Source organism: Cydia pomonella, chromosome 1 (assembly GCF_033807575.1).
Source record: "Cydia pomonella isolate Wapato2018A chromosome 1, ilCydPomo1, whole genome shotgun sequence".
NCBI classification, from domain to species: domain Eukaryota; kingdom Metazoa; phylum Arthropoda; class Insecta; order Lepidoptera; family Tortricidae; genus Cydia; species Cydia pomonella.
In genome coordinates this window covers 16,915,219-16,937,523 of record NC_084703.1, presented here as the reverse complement: position 1 = coordinate 16,937,523, position 22,305 = coordinate 16,915,219, and the positions used below count along the sequence as shown (strand labels likewise).

At 34.0% G+C, this 22,305-nt stretch overlaps 1 protein-coding gene and 1 long non-coding RNA gene across 8 annotated transcripts in view; both read left to right on the top strand.

Moving 5' to 3' along the window:
- LOC133516966 (uncharacterized) overlaps nt 1-22,305 on the top strand; it is a 123,816-nt gene that overhangs the window by 93,107 nt on the left and 8,404 nt on the right. The window lies entirely within an intron of this gene.
- On the top strand, nt 611-21,284 carry LOC133516988 (uncharacterized). The gene is made up of 2 exons (XR_009799311.1): nt 611-1,245; nt 21,215-21,284. It is a non-coding gene; the product is annotated as an uncharacterized LOC133516988 (long non-coding RNA).

Genomic DNA, 22,305 nt, shown 5'->3' with positions numbered 1-22,305 from the left:
TTTACATATTGTTCGTCTAGTAGTACTAACTATTATCACCACTATTCTGGTTACTTTCGATTTCTGTAATTTTCTCATTTATAGTAGGTACGCATTACGATAAAGGTCGGAGAGTAGGGAATTGCCAGCTGAGTGTAAAATAAATAGACGAGTAAAGCGAAGTAACACAAGGCTGGTAATCGCTACTCCAATATTTCCGACCGATATATCTCAAAAAATGCGCGGAAGCACTTTATATCAGTAAATAATAACCGTAAAGTTAATGTACAGCGCGTGACTTAAGGTCTTTTTGTCAAAGTGTGCCGGCAATCGGGCGTGTTTTTATTTTTAATTATAGGATATCAATTCGATCTGGATGAGATGTGTATCATATCGACTTCCGTAAAACCACCCAACTATAGTCCAAAGCTCCCAACTATGGTCCACAAATAAACTCAATTTTTCTCGTTCAGGTGTGTATTTTACTATATTTTTGTAGTTCTTAGGCAAAGTATGTTTATAAATGGAAGGTAAAACTAGGAGGAAACCACAAGGAACATTGGTATAGATACTTAATTTCCTTTTGAACTTGTGGACCATAGTTGCAGTATTGGACTATAGTTGGGTAGTTTTACGGTTCGTATCCTATTAATATATAAAATTAGAAAGCGACTGAAATGTTATATTAATATACCATGAGCCGTAAAAGTGCATGGCGACTTTATCAATGAATTCATTCATAATTTCTCCATGCAATTTCGCAGCTCACTGTACAATATCGGCACGTCTCTCTAAAGCGCCTGAACCATGTTTAGCATTATATTTAGTAATATTAACCTCACTACATATTTTTCCGCGCATGTTTGAGAATAAAACTTTTTTTTTATGATTTGCTGTATTTACTTGTTTCTTTATGTTTTGACCGGATTGTATTATTGACAAAGGTATGCAATGCGATTTTTATTGTAACTCTATTCTTAATTGTTCCAAACATACTCTTTGCTACACCTATTTGTATACTCATTAACTTACAACTAAATCATTGAAAAAGGAATCGTTTAATTTCAATTGCTGTTGATATTTGTTGTACATTGCTTCAGAGATTACGTTTTAGATAAGTATATTTATTTGTAAATGTCAAAATTGTAATCTCTGTGGCTGACTGTTAGTTATGGAAACGTGAGCATAAAATACCCACAAGTTTCATTCAGGCGAGCACAAACTACTTTTTTGCATACGCCAACCTAACCCCATACAAAATGCCAGGTATATAATTTCAATTTAAAAACTTCAATGCCCGTAACATTCAGATATCGACAAACGCATATTGAAATTAGACAGACGTGTATCGGGACAGATGCTAGGGAAAGTCAGGTGATTCCCATAAACTATTTTAGTTTTGATTGGCTTTTTCTATCAACGATTGTTACTTGGCTAGGCCCCCAGGACAGATGTGCCTATCACAATTACCTATTTATTAACATATAGTCTATTACATATACAAATGACGCAGTTAGCAGGAAAACGTCATATAAATATATCAAGGTTGTTCCAATAAAGTTGATTTTCCAATAAACTTTACTTAACATTTGTGTTAGTTATTTAATTTTGTTTTCATATAGCCGCAGGATGTAACAAAAATAATGGGGTTCCGTGAAAAAATAAATTCCTTCTACTTTTTCCTAATCAGAACACGATACCAAATATGCCCTTAAACGGATCCCCACTATTTTGTTTGTTACACATTACATCCTGTATATATGTATGTATAACACATACGCGCTAGGTTGTTCTTCTTTTTTCCATTGAATAGATATTCAGCCCTATATAGCCCTCTTAGTCAATATTATATCGATTATCAATTTTATTCATGTATTAACAACAGTATGCCAATTTAACAGAACAGATAAGAAAACAGACGTTATATATTAAGTACCTGGGCGACCGAGCTTTGCTCGGTTATAACTATTTATTGTAATATGGTGGTGTATAGGTGATAATCTTAACTACATTTTTTTACTAAATTAAACTTGTCTAAAACAATAAAAAAAAAACAAAAGATATTCACCGGGCGAGATTCGAACCCGTAACATTTCTAGCCGTCCGCGTCTTAACCCGCTGGACCAGACGGACAATGGCCGGCAACACGAAATTAGCGACCATATTCTGCGTTGAAAGAAAAACGCATGGAAACTCGAAAACACGCGTTTTCCCAAACATAAGACTAATCTAGATCGATTGTATACCCCCAAAAACCCCCATATACCAAATTTCAGCGAAATCGTTAGAGCCGTTTCCGAGATCACAAAAAATTTAACTAAAAGTATCTTAAAAATTGGGCTACCAGGCATAGTGCCGAGGATACTGGCAGCATTTCCCGCCGAACCTACTTGCTTTCTGGTTGCGGTGAGATAGATAGAAGTTGCTACCTGTACAAAAGAATAGCATCAAACACATCTTATTTAATCGATCGGTTTAACCGTATTACCACTAAACCGATCAAAAACGTAATTGTATGTATGTGTATATGAATGTACTGTATGTATGCCTGTATGTATGTGTATGTATTGTGAGGCACTGATTCTAGTTTAACCCCGTGCTACGATTTCCTTTTGTTTTGATACGACCTTGACGATAGCTAACGCTGATGTGTGCGAGCGAAATACACTGCGCCCGTGAGAGGCACCGTGAGTCGAGTCAAGGTCATATCATAATAAGATCAAAACCACAACAAATTAGAATTCGAATCGGCCTCATATGCGATTTTCTCGAACATATATCCAGCAGCGGCTCAATAATTGACGCTGAAATGCGCTGCGGACGAACTTTCGCCGAGTTCTCCGAAGCGAACCGCGGGTACCTACTCCGTAATGTGCACGGCTCCTCGGTAACAAGAGACACTAATTCTTATTTAATAACTTAGTGCAGCGGTTACTGATTGAAGCATAAAATGTGGAATTTCTTTGTGGAAAGTAAATCATATTTAGCGTATGTATATTAAATGTAATTAGATATTATATTACTTAGCACTATAGCTGTAGCTCAGCATACAAACAATTAAACATATCAAAAAATTCGCGTTAAGCAAGCATACCTACCTAAAAGGTAACTAGTAAGAATTGTCGAATGATGGCGTTTCGTGATATTCATTACAGGCTGTAATAAATATCACATATAAAAACTAATACAGCACATACAAACCCATTTCATGTTCATATGATGATATGGGTACTTACTCTGCTCAGGATATGAACATGAGTTAATATTTAATTTGGTTGAGATTTGACAATCTGACAGTTTTCCATCTGCCATATACTATACATATAACACACCTTATCCTATTAACTATTATTTTTGAATATGAAACCTTTCTCTTATTGTATTATAAATACAAATGCACAAATCATGTTGTAGTTTGAACGTTGATAAATCAGCAGAGAGCTGCGAAGAATAGTTTGCAAATAACACTAAACCCATAAATACACTATTTGTTAAATGTACCTATAATTTTTAATTACATTAAAATAACTTGTACTCCAGTATTTTTTAAACCAAACATGAAAATTAACAAAAATCGATTAAAATTTACCTAAAACTAGGTATCTGAAAATAAAAACTACATACGTACCTATATAATTTGGACATCATTTAAAGTACCTATAGAAACTCTTATTAAGCTGGGTGATCATTTCTTGGTAAATTACCTTAATACCAATATAATAAACAAAATTTGAATTCACAACCCCAATAATAACAGGTAACCCATACTAATTTAAGTCCTAATTTTAAGAACAGCGTTAATTAAATTAACTGGAATTGATGATTAATACGAAGAAAATTGTGTCATTATACGTAGCTTATTTATGGTATTTTTTTAGATAATTAAAGTGAATTTACGATATTTATAATAAGAAAGATTTTTAAATACTTTAAAATAATAATATAAATAAAACAAATACAGACCACTGAAGAGAAAAAAACGATTAATACACAGGTTTGTCGTTAAGAGCTTATTTGGGGTTAGTGCTATGTGGAGATAAAAGATTTGTAAGGCAAATGTAAGTCGGTACCTTTTAGGTACTCTACCTTAATTTTTTCGTGCTTACATAGTTAATGATATTCGGAGTTTTACCAAGTTATACAAAATCTGTATAAGTCCGCGCACTTGGTCGTTTTTCCATTTCATACAGGCCCGCCAAATAATATGAATATACTTAGTTAATTAATATGAAATATAATTCGTTATTCTCGCGCAATTTTAACTCAACTAAATAATCTCAAATTTCTCTTTTATGAATGCTGCATCCTAACTACTTAAAGCATTTATACATACATAAAAGCTACATAATTATTTATATAGTTCGGAAATGAAACGCTTAGTTTCATTCACGCTCTTCTTGGAACATCGAAGCAAGAAGCGTGAGCCCAATGCGAACATTGTAAGTACCGCAACCGGTCCTCTTCATCGTCATGAGAAACATTAGGAAAATCTATGAACAAAATGATATACCTACCTGCCTATTACTCCTATGCCATTTTGTCCGTTATATATAACTCCGTCGGCTCGAGTAACTCGACAGATTTTAACCACTCACTCCTGACCTGGGTCATAAGAAGCAAGAAATATGTACTGGTCAAATTCAGCAAAAAAAAAAAAAAAAATTTGGTGTGTGTGTTTCCTGCACGCGTCACATTATTTCATTTTATACCTTGGCGAAAAAACTTTACAACGAACAAGTTTTTTTTATTTACAGGTATTTTTTTCCAAATGTCTTTAAACCTTAATCCGTAGCCGTTCAATAGTCGTTTTTCACTGAATTGTTACTGTAATAATTATTTTTATTACAGAAATTCTTTTTATAAGAATTGACGCTATAGTTCGTTTTTTTTTTATTATTAAAAAGAAGGTAAGCGATATTGTCGCGTCTTTTATTAAAAAACACTTTCGAAAAATAAGTTACAGCAAATATGTAACAATCATAAATCATATACGGTTATTTACATTCCTTTCTTTCATAAGTAATATACATATATTTTTTAAAGTTTTTTCAATCATTTCCTATAAAAGGACACGTCCAGATTGTTTATCTTTTTTCTAATGCTAAAAAATCTATTGATACAAGACCGATTACAGAAAACTGTGTATGACATTTTTGCCTCTAAATACGGTCTCTTAACTCACATTTAAAAGTTATCGGGTTATATATCTCATTTAGTCAGTATAGCGTGTAAAAAAAGGAAAATAATTATACACAATTCTTTTTCTAAAAATGAGTTTATTCATCCGAAGATAAATGTTTAAGGAATGAAACAAATCCTACATTTATAAATAGGTACAAAACTTACCATTTGAACAAAAACTTTGACGGTATGAAAAAACTCATATTATGCAAATACCTGTCATCGGCCATGACACCGAGACGAATGAAATGGGAGTGTTCAACATTTGAAAGATTATAGAAAGCCTGTTTAGCCGTCAGTTTCGTGTTATAATACGCCAAATTCTAAATAACCGGCCATTATTTTGTACGTATGTATTTTGTTTACCTGTTCTTTATGTGTTGTATTATTTGTACTGTTTCTGTATTGAGGTGTGCAATAAAGAGTATTTGTATTGTATTGTATTTTCTCTACTTTAAAAACCACTAGATTACATAACCCCGATTACGATGATTGGTGGATTGATGGGTGATTGGTCAAGAAAGAGTTGAACAAGTGAAAGAGTTTGTGTATCTAGGAACCTTGTTCACTAGGGACGGTAAACATGATGAAGACATTGAAAGGAGAGTGAATGCTGGAAATCGTGTGAATGGGGCACTCAACGCTTTTATGAGCAGCCAGAAGGTGTCGCAAAAAGCACGGTTGGCTGTGCATAGAGGGGTGTTGGTGCCTACACTTATGGTATGGTAGCGAAAGTTGGGTATGGCAGAAGAAACATCAGAGTCAAGTGAATGCAGTGGAAATGAGAGCGTTGATAAGTGTGTGTGGTGTAAAATAACAAGATAGAATTAGGAACAGTGTAATAAGGGAAAAGTGTGGACTGAACGAAGATGTAGTGACAAAAATTGAGAAAGGTATGTTGAGATGGTTTGGACACGTGGAAAGAATGAGTGAAAGAAGGTTAACAAAGAGAGTGTATAAGGGAGAAGTAGAAGAGGGAGCTGAAAGGGGTAGACCTCGGCGGACTTTCTCTGATCAAATCGGGGAAATCCTGAAGAAAGGCCAGGTCAAGAGCACCCTAAACCGACGAGCGTGTATGAGAAATGTCATGAAAGTGAAGGAAGCGAAAGAGGTATGTCAGGATCGTAGCAAGTGGAAATCCGTGGTCTCTGCCTACCCCTTCGGGAAATAGGCGTGATTATATGTATGTATGTATGTATGTAGATTACATAAATAAACCGAAAATTGTTAATCTTGCGCATTAAAATTAATCAAAATAGCTGACTCATATTATACAAAACAGTCACGAAATCAATTGCAATTTATGATAAATTATTTATAAGTATCCGATATGCATACGAACGGGCATTGCACACGCTAAGTAGTACGTAAACAAAACCACTTTTTAAACTGTATAATAATAGTACATTACGATACAAGTGCTATTATTTAGAATTAATATTATTATTTATTTATTTAATTATTTTTTCAACACAAATTATTATTATTAATATTTGTGTCGGACTGTTTTGCTTTTTTGATATTTTTGTTTCTTAAGGCGCTAGTGCACTTCAAATGGTCGCAAGAAACGGCCGAAACGGAACACTAGGCCTTGCGGCAAGCATGGTACCTATTCAAAACTGACATCAATTAGCCTAAAAAGCAAAACAGTTTGACACAGATAATTTCATTAACATTTAGATCTCAAAATTTCGTTACATTTGGTTAAGTTTTGAGGAGGAAACAGCCGAGTACGATACATTGTTTTTTGAGATTTTTACGCAGGATATTTCGCCTAACCTGGCGTTGTCCTTATCGCACTAGTTTTAGGAGCCGCTTCCGTATATATTCACCAAAAATATTTATATCTCAGCTCCCGTATCCTCTTAAGAGTGCACACTAAATTAGTCAGTATCACGAAGCGTTGCAAAGTTTGCAAATTTCATAGTATACTTATTATGTCTGCGATATTTCCTTGTCGAACTTGGTTGTCTTCCTGTCTGGTAATGGAAACTTCAAAAGGTTAAGACATCCCGTGACAACACCCACGTGGATTGCCCGATAGAAATACCGGCATACGCCTCCGGTATATATAACAATATGAGCAACTTTAATCCCTCCCACTGCCTCCTTCCCCTCCCCCGCTATACCCCCGCACTAATGTCAGCAATGAAATTTTCCGAGAAGCTAAGAGGAGGTATTCTAATATTAAATACAATCAATATACTCGTAGTTATGTACATACACTATTCCTGGAACGTAAATCCGCCTAGGTAGGCACTATACATTGGCTGCGCAAGACCAACATTTTATGTAGGCGAGGTACATTTTGCAAGGCTCTCTTTATATAACTAAATATTAACCAATCAATATTAATCAAAATAGTTTTTTGGTATCTAGTGTAATTTAAACAATATGTAATGGATACATGCTGTAGGGCTAAGATGGTTGGCTCTTTATCATTTGTCACCATGCCTGTCACGTTCTAACAAGTATGTAAGCGCGAAAGTGACGGACATAGTGACAAGTGATAAAAGTGGAACCATGATGCCGCCGCTGGGAAGTATATCAATGCTTGTATTAGGAGGTACCGCTCCTTCCAAACGGAGTTTTTCGGGTTTAACTCGGTGGATACATTATTATTTTATAAGGTACATATTATTATTTTTTTTAGGTAAACAAACAGTCACTACAAGAAAGGCTTAAATATAAAGTATTTTAAACACTGTTTACAGTATGTGTAACCAACACCGTTCACCACTTATTAATTAGGTACAATTAGTTAGATTATTCGGAGATTATTTTTACAAGTTTTACAACACTGGAGCTGAAGGCTCCGGGAGGCATTGTGGCATTGACATTGATAAATTCATGAAGAAGATAAAATAATCCTTAACTATATGCACAATATATGTGACGCACGTCAAAATTGGCTTGCTAGAAAAAAAAAATATTGAAGAAAGATCTTTTTTTTTTACCAAAATCTATAACATTTGGGGGGCTGATATTTTGCATACTTGCAACTTATATAAAGCCACATCATCAAAAAAAATACAAGCCAAAACTCGCTGAGGGCAGATTCACTTAGCTTATCCTGGCATGGACTTTTATTTTGATTAAGCCCACCCAGAACGCGATAAATATAAATAATATAGGGACAATTTGACACAAATCGACCTAGTCCCGCAGTAAGCTCACTACAGTCCATCAGAGGGCCTACGGCGAACACCGAACTTCGAAAATTGCGGTGTATTTCCATTTGTGCCCGCCCCCCGGTTAGGGGTCCATTCCTATCTGTGGCCGGCGGGCACAGATGGGAATACACCCAAATTGCGGGCATCTTTCTCTGTCACTCTAATTACGCCTTAATTTGAGTAAAAGAGAAGAATGTCCGCAATTTGCGAACTTCGTTGTTTACGGTAGGCTCTCAGAGCGGAGCGGCCAAGGTGCTCACAAATATCTGAACATGCCTCTATTATCAAGGGACTAACTAGAGTGTGTATCCAGATGTTTATGAGCACTACGGCTTTTCCGATATAACTGAAGAAGACTGTACTAGACAACGGGAAAACAATCTTAAATTATAATTACTTATATGTATATCCAAATACACAGTCTCTTACGATAATACGGTGAAGCAGATTTAAATTTGAAATAAACAATTTATTTAAAAAAACTACAGTAGCAATCTAAGTAAAATTGAATTGTATCTTCCTTTCGACGAACGTCGTCATTCGTCCACCTACGCTTAGGAAGTTCAGAACGAAGACTAATTATTTGTAACATAGAAAAACAAACGTTCATTGATTCGAGTTAGGTGTACAAAATATAGACAACTATTTGGCCGTAATGTTTAATTAGATAACGAAATTAAATTTATCATTAGGTCAACGACATTAGATTAGCTCACGATTCTATGCAAACAATGCAGTATAAAAAGCAATGAAAATTATTAGTTGATAGGTCTTTTACCAAATGCGGCATCATGGTATGCGTTGATGAGCAACTGTTCAACACTTAGGGCCACCCCTAAGGCTTGCAATTCGATTATTCAAAGGCCATGCCTGGATAAGCTAAGTGAATCTGCCCCCAGTGAGTTTTGGCTTGTAATTTGTTTTTGATGATGAGGCTTGATATTAGTAGCAAGTATGCAAAATATCAGCCCCCCGAATGCAGATTTTGGTTAAAAAATGTACTTAATTTTATCTGTGGTATAACAGGGTGTTTTTTAATTGAATACATCACTATACATTTTCTTTACCCGCTCGAAGGAATTAATACTTTTTAATTATTATTTTTAAATTTTTATAAGTGGCCGGTCTTCATTATAAACATGTACACGTTTCTCTAAAAAGTTTTTAATCGATTAGGTTTAACCCGTTTAACGAGCGGGTAAATAAAATGTATAGTGATGTATTCAATTTAAAAAAAAACAGCCTGTCATACCACAGATAAAATTAAGTAAAGACATTAATTTTGTAGCTTATTAAAAAGGCTAGCTTTGGTGAAAATCTTGGAGGTGTTGCTGACGTAAAAGTACTTTAAAAACAAAAATATTTTTTTTGTTTGTATTGCCATGTGCCCTATAATTACCTTTACTATATGCACAATATATGTGACGCACGTCAAAATCGGCTAGCTAGAATTTTTTTTTGAAGAAAGATCATTTTTTTCAACCGAAATCTATAACATTTGGGGGGCTGATATTTTGCATACTTGCTACTAATATAAAGCCATATCATAAAAAAAAATACAAGTCAAAACTCGCTGGGGCAGATTCACTTAGCTTATCCAGGCATAGCCTTTGTCGAATATTCGTCCTGTTTTGCTATGCGAATATTCGGACGCTTCGTTTTCGAATATTTTTTATTACGCTATAGTTACAGTTTCTGTGTGTTTTGCCGCGTATTTACAGTGAAAGAGGAACGGTAGGTACCCAATGCGAAGAAAATAATATTTTTTACTGTATTACTCTCAATAAGCTTCGTCAAATTGCAGCTAAACCTAACTCAATTTCATAGAAAACGAAATCAAAATAGTACATTACGATACAAGTGCGAAAAATAGGAAATTCGAAACGAGTGGCGATAAATTAAAACACGACCGAAGGGAGTGTTTTAAATCGACACGAGTTGCGAATTACCTATTCGCACATGTATCGTACAACGTTTTACAGTACATATGGCCCTTTAAATGTTCGACACAGTAACGTAATATGCTACTTCTCGCACTAGTGCTATAAAGTAGCCCCATATGTACTGTAAAGTATGTTATTCTTACGGTGCGGCAAATGGATGTAGGACTGTAGATACAACAAGAAACGGAAAGAAACGTTACGTAAGTTTTAAGTTAAAGGATCATTCTTATTAAGAACAAGCGTACTTTAAGGGAAAGTCAAAGTTTAAACCTTGCCCCTTATCGCAATGCTCAAATTTGATCATACCCAAGCTGCCCAACTAATCTTACGTAATACTCGTAATCTACCTAGTAGTCAGCCAACTTGTTCTCTTCAATATTCCAATATTATAATAGCCGACCATCAGGAATCAAAAATTTGCCAAGACTAATTAAAAAAAAACTAATGGAGTGAAATGCCTCTCCTATAATTCTCTGAGTGACTAGAAGAAATACATACCTATTAAATTTAAATTCGGTAAATAATTACATACTAAAAATATTTTTTTCTCTTACGTGTTTGGGTGAATAAACTTATAATAGGTAATATTAATTCACGTAACAATGCATGATAATTGATATTACCTGCTTAAATGTTTTTTAGAAATAAATCATGTTCATTTGTGTACATTTTGGTCTTAAATATAGTCAAGTTGGTACATGATACCCTGCTAGATTGTACAATTTAGGGTTTAAAAATTATAAATTATAATTTACATTAATTTCTATAAATAATTAAATGTCAATATAAGTATTAAAATATAAATAATTCATGCAGAAGCATATTTACAAAATTATTGGTAATCATCAGTCATACGAAAATAAAAATTTAACAATAATTAATCAATAATTATATTAAAATTCATAAACAATCATTTTCACAATCCAGACTATTATCATCAAAAAAATCATCCATTGAATAATAACATTTTTCTATTAATATTTCCTTTACCCGTTTCTTAAATAACCTATCACTAATTTCTAGATTCAGGAAACCAAGCACTTTATTCATAATGCGCATACATCGACAGTAAGGGCCGTTTCTTAACATAGCTAGTTTGGAGGGTGGCAATCATAGTTGGGGACCGACACGTTTGCGAATTGGTCTTAACTGTTTTTTTTATCTCAAACAACTGAAGGTGACTTTTTACAAATAGTGCCGCCTCCATTATATAAATTGAGGGTAGTGTTAGTATTTTCAATTGTTTGAAATATGAGCGACAGCTGTTTGGTACGCACGTATTGGTTAGGATACGAATGCATTTTTTCTGCATAACGAACAGTTGATGTACATCGGCTTTCTTCCCACAGAATAACACCATACCGTAGCCATGAGTACGCATATGCGAAATATGCGGATTTAGCGGATTCAATATTCGTATTAATCTTTAAGATGCTTAATGCGTAGATAAACCTAGCCAGTTTGGATTTTATATCCTGTATGTGTGATTTCCAATGAATACTCGAGCCTAGTGTTATATCCAATAGTTTGCACTCATTTACCTCTTCGACGGTATTATTATTGTTGATTTGTAAACTTATTTGCAGCAGATTTTTTTGATTTGGTTTAAATTGTATTATTTTCGTTTTACTAAAGTTTATATAAATAATAAATACTAATTTTGCGTTTCGACTTGTTTTTCTAAATGTGGGCATCTCAGCAGGATAATAAAATCTAGTCGATAAAGTGGATTTCTGCAAAATATAATTAGTTATTGCAATATGTGAAAATAGTTTTTGAATAAAACTATAATAAACCGATTTCTCGTCCCTTTTCTTATAATATTCGAATTATTAAAACTAGGTATCTATAATAAATTACCCAACAACATAAAAAATATTGAAAATCATCTGATATTCTACACTCGATTAAAAAATACTACAAATGCCTTTTATGACATGTCAGAATATTATAGTAATTATTTTAATTTTAATTTAATTTATTGGATGTCTGAATTGTGTTGATTATTTTTATATTGTTATATTTTATATTACTTGATTTGATAATTATGACTTTTATGACATGTCAGAAAATTATAAATATTATAATAATGATTTAATTTAATTTATTGGATATTTGAATTGTTTTGATTATTTTTATATTGTTTTATTTTACTGTAATTGAATTTGATTATTATTATCTTAATTGTACTTCAATTAACATCGACCTAATTATATGTATGTTGTATTACCTTTTGACATGTAAAATTTGTAATTTTATCAATAAAGGAATATGAATATATGAATATATTATTCCAATATTCAGAACAAATCAAATAATCGACTACCTGTAAATTTCGAATATTCCAATCCCTAGCCAGTCTAGCCACCCCACATTAGCGTCCTATGGGCGTCGGCGTCTAGTCACCGCTATGGAAAATGGCGTCGCTGTGCAGTTGCGCCAACGTTGCACAAGGTCCGAACGTTGTCTGTTCTTAAGAGGCTGTCAATACCTAAAGCGCGCACACTGTCTATTTGTATTGGAGTAAATGAGAAAGCACTGTCGCATGTTACTGGGCCTGGGCAAGGGAATAATAAGAAATTTATTTAAATAAAAAAAAGTGTATTATTAGTGTGATATTTTACTCATTAGCGGTTTAGATATAAATGTTTTGAAATTGTGATTTTAATTGCAGACCCATAAGTCAAAACAATAAAGACATAGAACCGTTTAATTGTGATTTTAAGACCAATCTTTGCAATTATTTTCTATCGAGCCGATTTCGTTCAATCATGTATCGAGTACAACCACGGTGTTTGAAATATAATTAATATGAACTTATATTTTTCTTACTTGACTAAAACAAATAGTCTTTCTTAAAATAGTACATTACGATACAAGTGCGAAAAATAGGAAATTCGAAACGAGTGGCGATAAATTAAAACACGACCGAAGGGAGTGTTTTAAATCGACACGAGTTGCGAATTACCTATTCGCACATGTATCGTACAACGTTTTAGAGTACATATGGCCCTTTAAATGTTCGACACAGTAACGTAATATGCTACTTCTCGCACTAGTGCTATAAAGTAGCCCCATATGTACTGTAAAAACTGTTTAAGTAACATCAATTTCAAGGACATTGGGTGTTGACAGCCCCTTAATACTTTTCTTAATACAAAATTGATAAAAAAGAAAATATAGAAAGAAGAAAAGAAGAGAAGAAGATATAGTAGCCATTTTCGTGGTTACACTGCTGTGTATGTGTGGTTTTTAGGGATGTAGACTTAGACTGATCGATTTTAATTATGTTATTATATCATCGATAAGCGCTACACAGCGGAACGGAATAGTGACTAATTAATTCTTCGATGTCTTCACTAAAAATATACATCATAGATTTGCTGAAAACGTATTTTAGTAAGTAGTTATTAAAAAATCCGAACTTTCTTTTTGTTTCAACCTGTGTCGGCACGATAAAGTCGTGACCTGATAAACACGATAAACAATAAAAGCGTTTTATGTTCAATTTAGGTATTGTTAATCCTTACAAGTAAAATTAAAATTGTAAGAAATTTCGATACTTTGTCGATGACTTTATCGACATGGCCACAGCGGCCATGACCAGCGGTGGCAGCAAGGTTCCATTTTTATCACTTGTCACTGTCCGTCACTATCGCGCTTACATACTTGTTAGAACCTGACAGCCCTGCAGTAGGGCTAAGATGGTCGGCTCTTTATTATTTGTCACCATACCTATCACGTTCAAACAAGTATGTAAGCGCGAAAGTGACGGGGATAGTGACAACTGGACAAAATGGAACCACGCTGCCACCGCTGGTTACACGTTGTTAATCGTACAAAAAAACGTGGTTACGGTGACAGCTGGCTTTCGATTCATCTTTTGAATCTCATAATCTATAGTCGAGCAGCAGCCATAGAGTTGACTAGACGCCGACCCATGGAAGACGCTAGTGTGAGGTATAATTATAGCTGTTAAATCAGGATGCCATTAGACGGCTCCTGACAGATTTTTAATTTAACTCCGTTATTTATATAAGGCTGTGAGTTGCTATTGAATTATTATTTAAGAAACTAGCTGCTTGCCTAGTGCTGCTGGGCAAGGACCTCCCTCTCTTAGGCAGTGTCTTACCTGAGCGAACAACTCGCGAACGCAAAGCGGCGCGGTGCGGCGCGGGTGAATTCAATCCTTTGATACCTATGGAAGTGTCCTACGTGGGCGATCTCCGAATACCGTTGGGCCGCCGCGCCGCGCCGCGTCACATTCGCGAATCATTGCCCACGTAAGCCGCGCTGTTAACCACTTAGCCCATATTGAGCAATCTGCATCATTTTTGTTGTCAAAATATTGTAAATGTTGAGTTATAATTTTACGGTGGAAGAACTAGAGATTAAATATGTTTCAACTGTCTTTTATTTTGAAACCTAATAGTAACTGTAGTCTACCTTCCCCTTCGATTGGCAATTAATTAGTATTTGATTAACAAGATAGGGTCAATTCTTTTTTAAATTCTCTTAAACACACGCAGGCTCAACCGAAACGATTGTAGGTAGTACTTAATCTTATTACCTAAGCAAATTAACACGCATTTCGCATTTGTTAGTGAAACAAAACTATTAATGCATTCCCTAATTTTTCGCTTTTAAAACGTTCACTGTCCCCATACAAAATAATATGAGTGGTATGACAAAGTCGCATGTCCAAGTGTGCTTGCATTCTCTATAGTGGAAGCACACTTGGACATGGACATGCTTCCCACTTCGCACAGACTCCTGAAAAAAGCTTCATGATTGGGAGCACCCGGACAGGGAACGTGTTAAATAGTGCGATGACAAATGAAACTGTGAGTCGATGTCGATAAAATTATGACGTACATACATTACCGTTATGTAATTTCTCAAACTAATATTCAATTTTACCAGTTCAATAAAATGAGCTAAATGGTTGTCATTTTTATAATTGTGAGAATGATTCGACTCAATGTCAGTTGTTGGATATTTACAGTCGCGGTTTACCCAATAGACATCAATAACGACGGACGAAAGAGCTAAAGCTCTAGTTTATGAAGTGCATTGAAGGATAGGTTACATTTATTATTATGACTCAGCAATTGCGTGTTATCGATATTGATACCAAGCAATTTACTTAGTCATTATTTAATTAATCACTAGCACTGGTTCGTTTTACGCATCGAAAACCGGAGTAGGTATGTAATAATTAGGCAAGGTAAGCAAAATAAATTGTTATAACCAAAAACAATAATATAATGGAAGCTTTTAAATACAGGCACGTGCCACATTATTGAGGATGATGCTTCTAAATGAAAGTGCAGTGACCACCATTTAAATAATTTTTCACGTCAGCAGCTCGAACAAGGGTAATTTGCTGCTTAAAAACAGTGAGCAAAATGCTTGCTCACCGAGTGAGACAAAATAACATTCAAGTGATCTTTAGATTCGAATGTCATTTCAACGTGCGGGGCCTAATACAAGTTCGAAATATTTGGATTCTATTGTCTTTATCCCTTTCACGTCATTAGCAAAAAGAAAGAGACAAAAAGTGCATACGTAATTCATCGGTATATTGACGGTTTATAATAGACCCCCGAAATAAGTCAGACCGCATCGTTCCAAAACACCCTACGAGTCTTCATTCGTAATAATTAATTAATGAAATAAAAGTTTAAACTTTAATAAAAACACCATAATTTACGTATTTTATTATACAATCAAAACAATGAACTTATACAAATTTACGCAATAGGCCTGTGTCGTAAATTTCAAAAATGGCTTATTTCGATAGTTTAGTACCTGTATTACCCCAAAAAAATAATATTTCATGATAAAAATTATATTTAAAACACATATTTTAAGTTTGAAAAAAATATTTTTAAACTGACGTAAAAACACAAGAAAGTGTCATGGCGTCGTGAATGACGTCACATAGTTGCAAGCGATTGTGTTCACTTACGGCGAAAGTTTGTTTTGTTTAAATACAAATGGAAACTTCGTATTTTAAAAACTGTATAGTGCCCCAGTGTATAAATACAAGTATAAAAACTCCGACTAAATTATTCATACGTGTTCCGGTCAAGGAAAAAATGCGAAGAAAGTGGTTAAAACTCGCAAGGAGGAAAGATGCTCATTGTTTATCAACAACATCGAGAATTTATTTTTGTGAAGATCATTTCGATGTAGGTATTATTAAAAAAAGTAGTGACTACATATTCAACTCGTAAATCTTAAGAAAAACCAAAGCTTTTTTTGTTGCCCTGGGAGCAAACAAACAATTATTTTCTAATTCTTACTTTCGAAATAGGCAATTAAAAACCCACTATTCCACAAACTTGCGATAGGGCTTAAGACACTAAGACAAAGTAGTGTCTTTACAATATCATCTCTCTATATTTACATTGTAATTCTAACCTCAAAATCAATTAATTTGCAATTGGTATACATTCCTTCAAATAATAATTGACTGCGTGCTAAAGTGAAATATACGTGAAAATGATAATAAGCAGTATTTTAGTATTGTTTATACTTACATAGAAGTTTTAACATTACGAAATTCCGATGAACAAAAGTCAGTGTTCGACGCGAAAAATCGGCCTAGCATAACAGCGTCAATTTTGGGTAAATTATTGCTGTTCGCTTTGATAAATCCAGGTTCCATGGCAGTTTATGCTAGTATTATCCGATATGGGTGGAAATAACACTCTCAACTTGTCGAAAAATGATAATAATAGAAAAAAAAACGAAGTGACTTGTGCTGTTGTATGAAAATCATAACCAAACGTCAACAACAACAATGGCGCATATCACCATGTGACGTAATACGTTCTAATTGGCGTTCACGGCGGAGGGGCCAGGGGGGTATTTTTTTGATTATAATTTGTAAAAATAACAATAATCTTATTTTTTTATGAGGAATTATTTCGGTTTTCCTTGATTAAATATTACAATTTACGCCTAGAAACATTCATCCATTGGTTTCATTGTTAGTTGACACAAGCCTATTGTTACGCAGTAAATAATTCTACTCTACTATAGTTGACAAATAGTAGTATCCGCAATTCGGACCGGATCTTACAAAGTTTTTTTTTTTACAAAAAGTTGTCGATTGAACTGTCAATTGATGTTCGTTAATTCATTATTTTTGTATTATTTTATTGAAATTTCTTTCGTTTTGTTTTATTGCGGTAATTATAGTTAATTGTTAGAATACCTTCAGAAAACATGAGTGAAATAGTGATCGGTCCGTCTGGATTACATTTTTTCAGGTTGTATTTTTAGATGGCTGACAGACGTGAAAAATTTTGTGTACTACACGAGATCAAAGTTATTTACATCTCGTGCGCTTTTGAGTCCCTTACTACGCTCAAGATTCTAAATTAGATTCACTCGCTACGCTCGTGAATCTATTATAGAATCTTTCGCTTGCACGAAACGCTTTTCTCAAACTTTGCTCTCTTGTTGTACAAATAACTATTAAATGTATTATATGTATCCCTTATACACTCTCTTTGTCAACCTTCTTTCACTCATTCTTTCCACGTGTCCAAACCGTCTCAACATACCTTTCTCAATTTTTGTCACTACATCTTCGTTCAGTCCATACTTTTCCCTTATCACTGTTCCTAATTATATCTTGTAATTTTACACCACACACACTTCTCAACGTTCTCATTTCCACTGCATTCACTTGACTCTGATGCCTCTTCTGCCATACCCAACTTGTACCAACCAGGCACCAACACCCCTCTATGCACAGCCAACCGTGCTTTTTTGCGTTTAAAATTCACGTTCAAAAATATATTTTTTACAGTTATAATTGTTCTACATATAGAACCATCACTTTTTGTTAAGCTGTCAAAAAATACTTAATAAGAAACATAATAAAAAAAACACGACAATATAGGCTTTTGTCCTTCAGTACACCTGATTGCAATAAGATCTTTTTCGAGCAATGTGTGATGAAAAAACATGAAAGTATTTCAGACATCGATAGTAAAATACCTACAGTGCCATCTAATTAACCCTTACATAAACATCACTAAATGGTGGAGATGCAAGACTTACATTTTCTAAGATATTTATTTAACCTTACTTATTCATAAAATGCATGAATTTATGCGGATTATATTATAAGTCATTTTCTGACAGTCAATTAAAGGGTTAAGGTCGGGTGCTCCAAACATCTGTCTGTGTCTTGTCATCGTATAGTTAGTTAAAATTTGCTTGTATGAAAATGTTGACAGTTTTCTATGGTATGATAGCTGCTGCGGCCATATTTAATTTAGATTACTTTGTTTCTTGTGCGTAATGCAAACGGACAATACTGATAGTACTTTAACAAAGTATTTAAAACAAGTTAACTAGCATTAATTGTGTATGTAGTAAACCAGTGTCTTACCCATTATTGCAATAGGTATAGTTCCGCGGGCAGCTCCCTCTCACTGCGGGGTGGCGTAACTCATCGCATCCCTAAAGTGTTGTTGTACTTTTTAGTTTTAAGATATATTTTATAATATGTATGCCCGTTTTAAGGTGTTTATCTAAAGGCCACTAGTTGCCTGAAATTAAAGAATTTCATTTCATAATTTCCATTCTGCCATTCACTCAGGGATGCATACTATCTATTAATGTTGAACGGCACGCCACTGCATCGTTGTCAATATATAAGTGAATATGTTTTAAAGTCCGCCAAAGTGAATGCGGCAGTGACTTGGCAAGTGACAGGGTAAGGCAGCGCCATCGTAAACGAGATTTTTAGTGAAAATATGACATAGGTTACTGCTATAGGTTCTGCTGCTGCCACAGTTCAGCGTTGCTAACTCGTTGCAGAGCTGGCTTAAACGGACTCTTGTTTATTATTTTTATTTTATATTGATGCTTATGAAAGCTATACATTTTTAATTCATCACACAAGCTTGTAAAGGCTCACTTTATTCTAGAAAAAATGAGTAAAATGCATTTAATCCACACCGGTGGCAAAATAATTTGATGGAAATTTTTAATTTTCTCATGTTGACTGGTGGAATTGACTCTTGATGATCTTGAATTATAACCATTTAATAGCGTTAATTTAGATTTTGTTTAGCTATCGGGCCTTGCAACTTGCAACCCTCTCGAGGCTCAATATTCCAATTGCTACGCTCGGGGTTCAATTATAGAATTTTTCGCTTGCTCGAGTATCAATATTAACACGAGGAGTTAAAAAACAACTTTACCCCCTAGTAAAACAAATAAATGTATCTGCACGAGTCTTATGTTAGTTTTGCATAGCAACTGGTAAAGGCTCTCTTGATTGTTCAAAAACTAATAAGAAAGTTGAATTGTACCAATATGTGGGGCAAAGTAATCAGATGCAAATTTTGAGTTGGTGGCTTATGTAAACTGGTAGAATTTACTTTTAAATGATGAGTATATATGATTTTTTTTACTACATTCATTTTGATTTGATTTATGTAGTAGTTGATAGTTAGTATTTTCTTCACGTTGGTGTGGTGGAAATTTTTGTTTCACTCGGAGGCAAAGTTTGTTTAACCCTCGTGCCTTGAAATCCTCCAAATTCTACTTTTCAATTTTGAAATCAATCGCTTGCTGGGGTATCAATATAAGTACGAGGAGTTAAACAACAATTTTCCCCCTTGTAAAACAAATAACTATTATCTTATTGACTATAGGTAGTATAATATTAAAACTCATTAATAACAGTTGCTCAGCGTGAGAAACATTTATTGTTTTTAGGAAATTATCTGGGTTTCTGTACACAATATTTATAAGATAATTATACATATAACCAAACAATTTAATTAATTGTACAGAACCAAACATAAAATCTATCATTGAAATCAAATGACAACTAAAGTAATATTACAAAGTATAATTGTAAAAGCAGTAGTTGTATCGGGAAAAGGATCCATTTAAGCTTACTTTGATAAACTTTGTAGTGACAATATAATAAACAAACGAACTATTAAGCATCATAAGATTCATAAGTAATAAAGTTCGTTATAAATTAGGTGTTCTGGATATGATGTAATGAATTATAAACATACTAGAAAACTAAATACTACTATTTAGATGGTTTCAAGGCACAAGGGATAAACAATACCTAAATATGCACTTACTTGTAATAGTAGTTAATGTGACTGCTACATAATGCCTAATTGTTTACCTACAGTTACATACACTGCTTTATCTACACACATATTACGAGATTAAGCCCTCTTATGTGTTCAAGATACTGTATGTTACGACCGTCATTGCGGCATTGATCACATTGTTTCGAATTGACATATAATTTCGAATAAAACGTCATATCAATATCAACTGATATTAGAATCGAGCTTAAATCAAAGTCCTTGGTTTTTTAGAGATGTTTGAAATTTGAATATCTTAAAATCAATTTTGATGTTAATATTCCGCAATAATAACATTTTCACAGATAGGAAATTTGTTTTAAAATAACATCTTTTTTTTATATGGCTTACTGTTGATTGCCAGAAATTACATCTTTATTACGTAATGTGCGGTGTTGGAACGCATCATAGAGGGTTTCTGATGTGTGTACATAAAGATAATTAGAATACGAGTATATGGTTTAGTTACTAATATAATATCAAACAATCGATAATGTTAAAAACTTATTTAGGGTTTGATACCCTAAACTGAATAATGTGAAAATTAGGTAGGTACAATCACAGTGACCGCACTGATCGCGTGAATAGCAAATATGTACATTCACTTATCTCCTGTGGACATACCGAAAGTGCTATAAGCCTTATTTCTTATAGAACACTTTTATACTAAACGGTGTGATACAATAATTCTTTAAATGTGCAGTAATTAGTATCAACAATCCACAGGAGCAAACAAATAAGACGTAAATTAATTTGTTGATTGATGTCATGGATATATTATTATAATTTACAGTTGAATAAAGCTGACTCCGCCGCCACCGTCGCCATTTCTGCTCCGAGATGCTGCTCTTTACTGCGTGAAAGACATGGGTAGTGAGATGTCTCCGACATCACAAATTCTCACTACCTTGTCTTTCATGTGGACTGAGCAATTTACGACGTTCGTCGGGGTGTCAACAACGCAACAAGATGGAACATTATTGTCCTGGTCTACATATAAATAAATTAATAAGTTTAATTAGATAATAAATATTGAAAAACGGACATTTGTTGTAGGTATATTTCGTAGCATTACTACTAGTACGTACTAAGTTTTACTTTTGTGATATAGAAGTTCAATAAAATGTTCACTTATCTATTTAGATTCTTACCCTGTTCTGTCCTCGAATATAAGAATGTGGATGGTGCTGCGGATATCTGTGAGCTGTGTACGGAATCGTAAGTCGATATTTGTATAGGAAGATTCCGGACAAATTATTGTCATTTGTTACAAATTATATGTTATTTTACTATTCATTACATCACCCATGAATGAATATAACGATTTCAACACTTGATGTTATAATCTCAATATTTATTTATTTATTTTTTTTATTTAAACTTTATTGCACACATAAAGAAAAATGTACAAATGGCGAACTTAATGCCAAAAGGCATTCTCTACCAGTCAACCATTGGGTCAAACAGAGACATTTGTGTATGTTGGTGCAGGAAAAAATAATAACAAATAATAAGGAAAAAATTAAACGTGAAGTCAAATAATATCAAAAATATATAAATAGTTAAATACTACTACTTATATAATGTATAAAAGATAGACTAATACATATAATTATGTACATATACATGATGGTGAACCTTATTTAAGTTCTTCTGACAGAAGATGCTTGCGAAGTAGTCGTTTGAAAACGGGTTTGCTTGGGGCTTGTCGAATAAAGAGAGGGAGGGAATTCCAGAGACGGATTGCCTCAACGGCGAAAGAGTTAGACATAAAACCAGTACGGTGTGAAGGAATCGAGAGTTTGAGAGAACGGGAGGAACGGAGTTCACATCCTGGACGGGGGGTGATGAAAGTGAATTTACGTTTAAGATAACCAGGGGAGG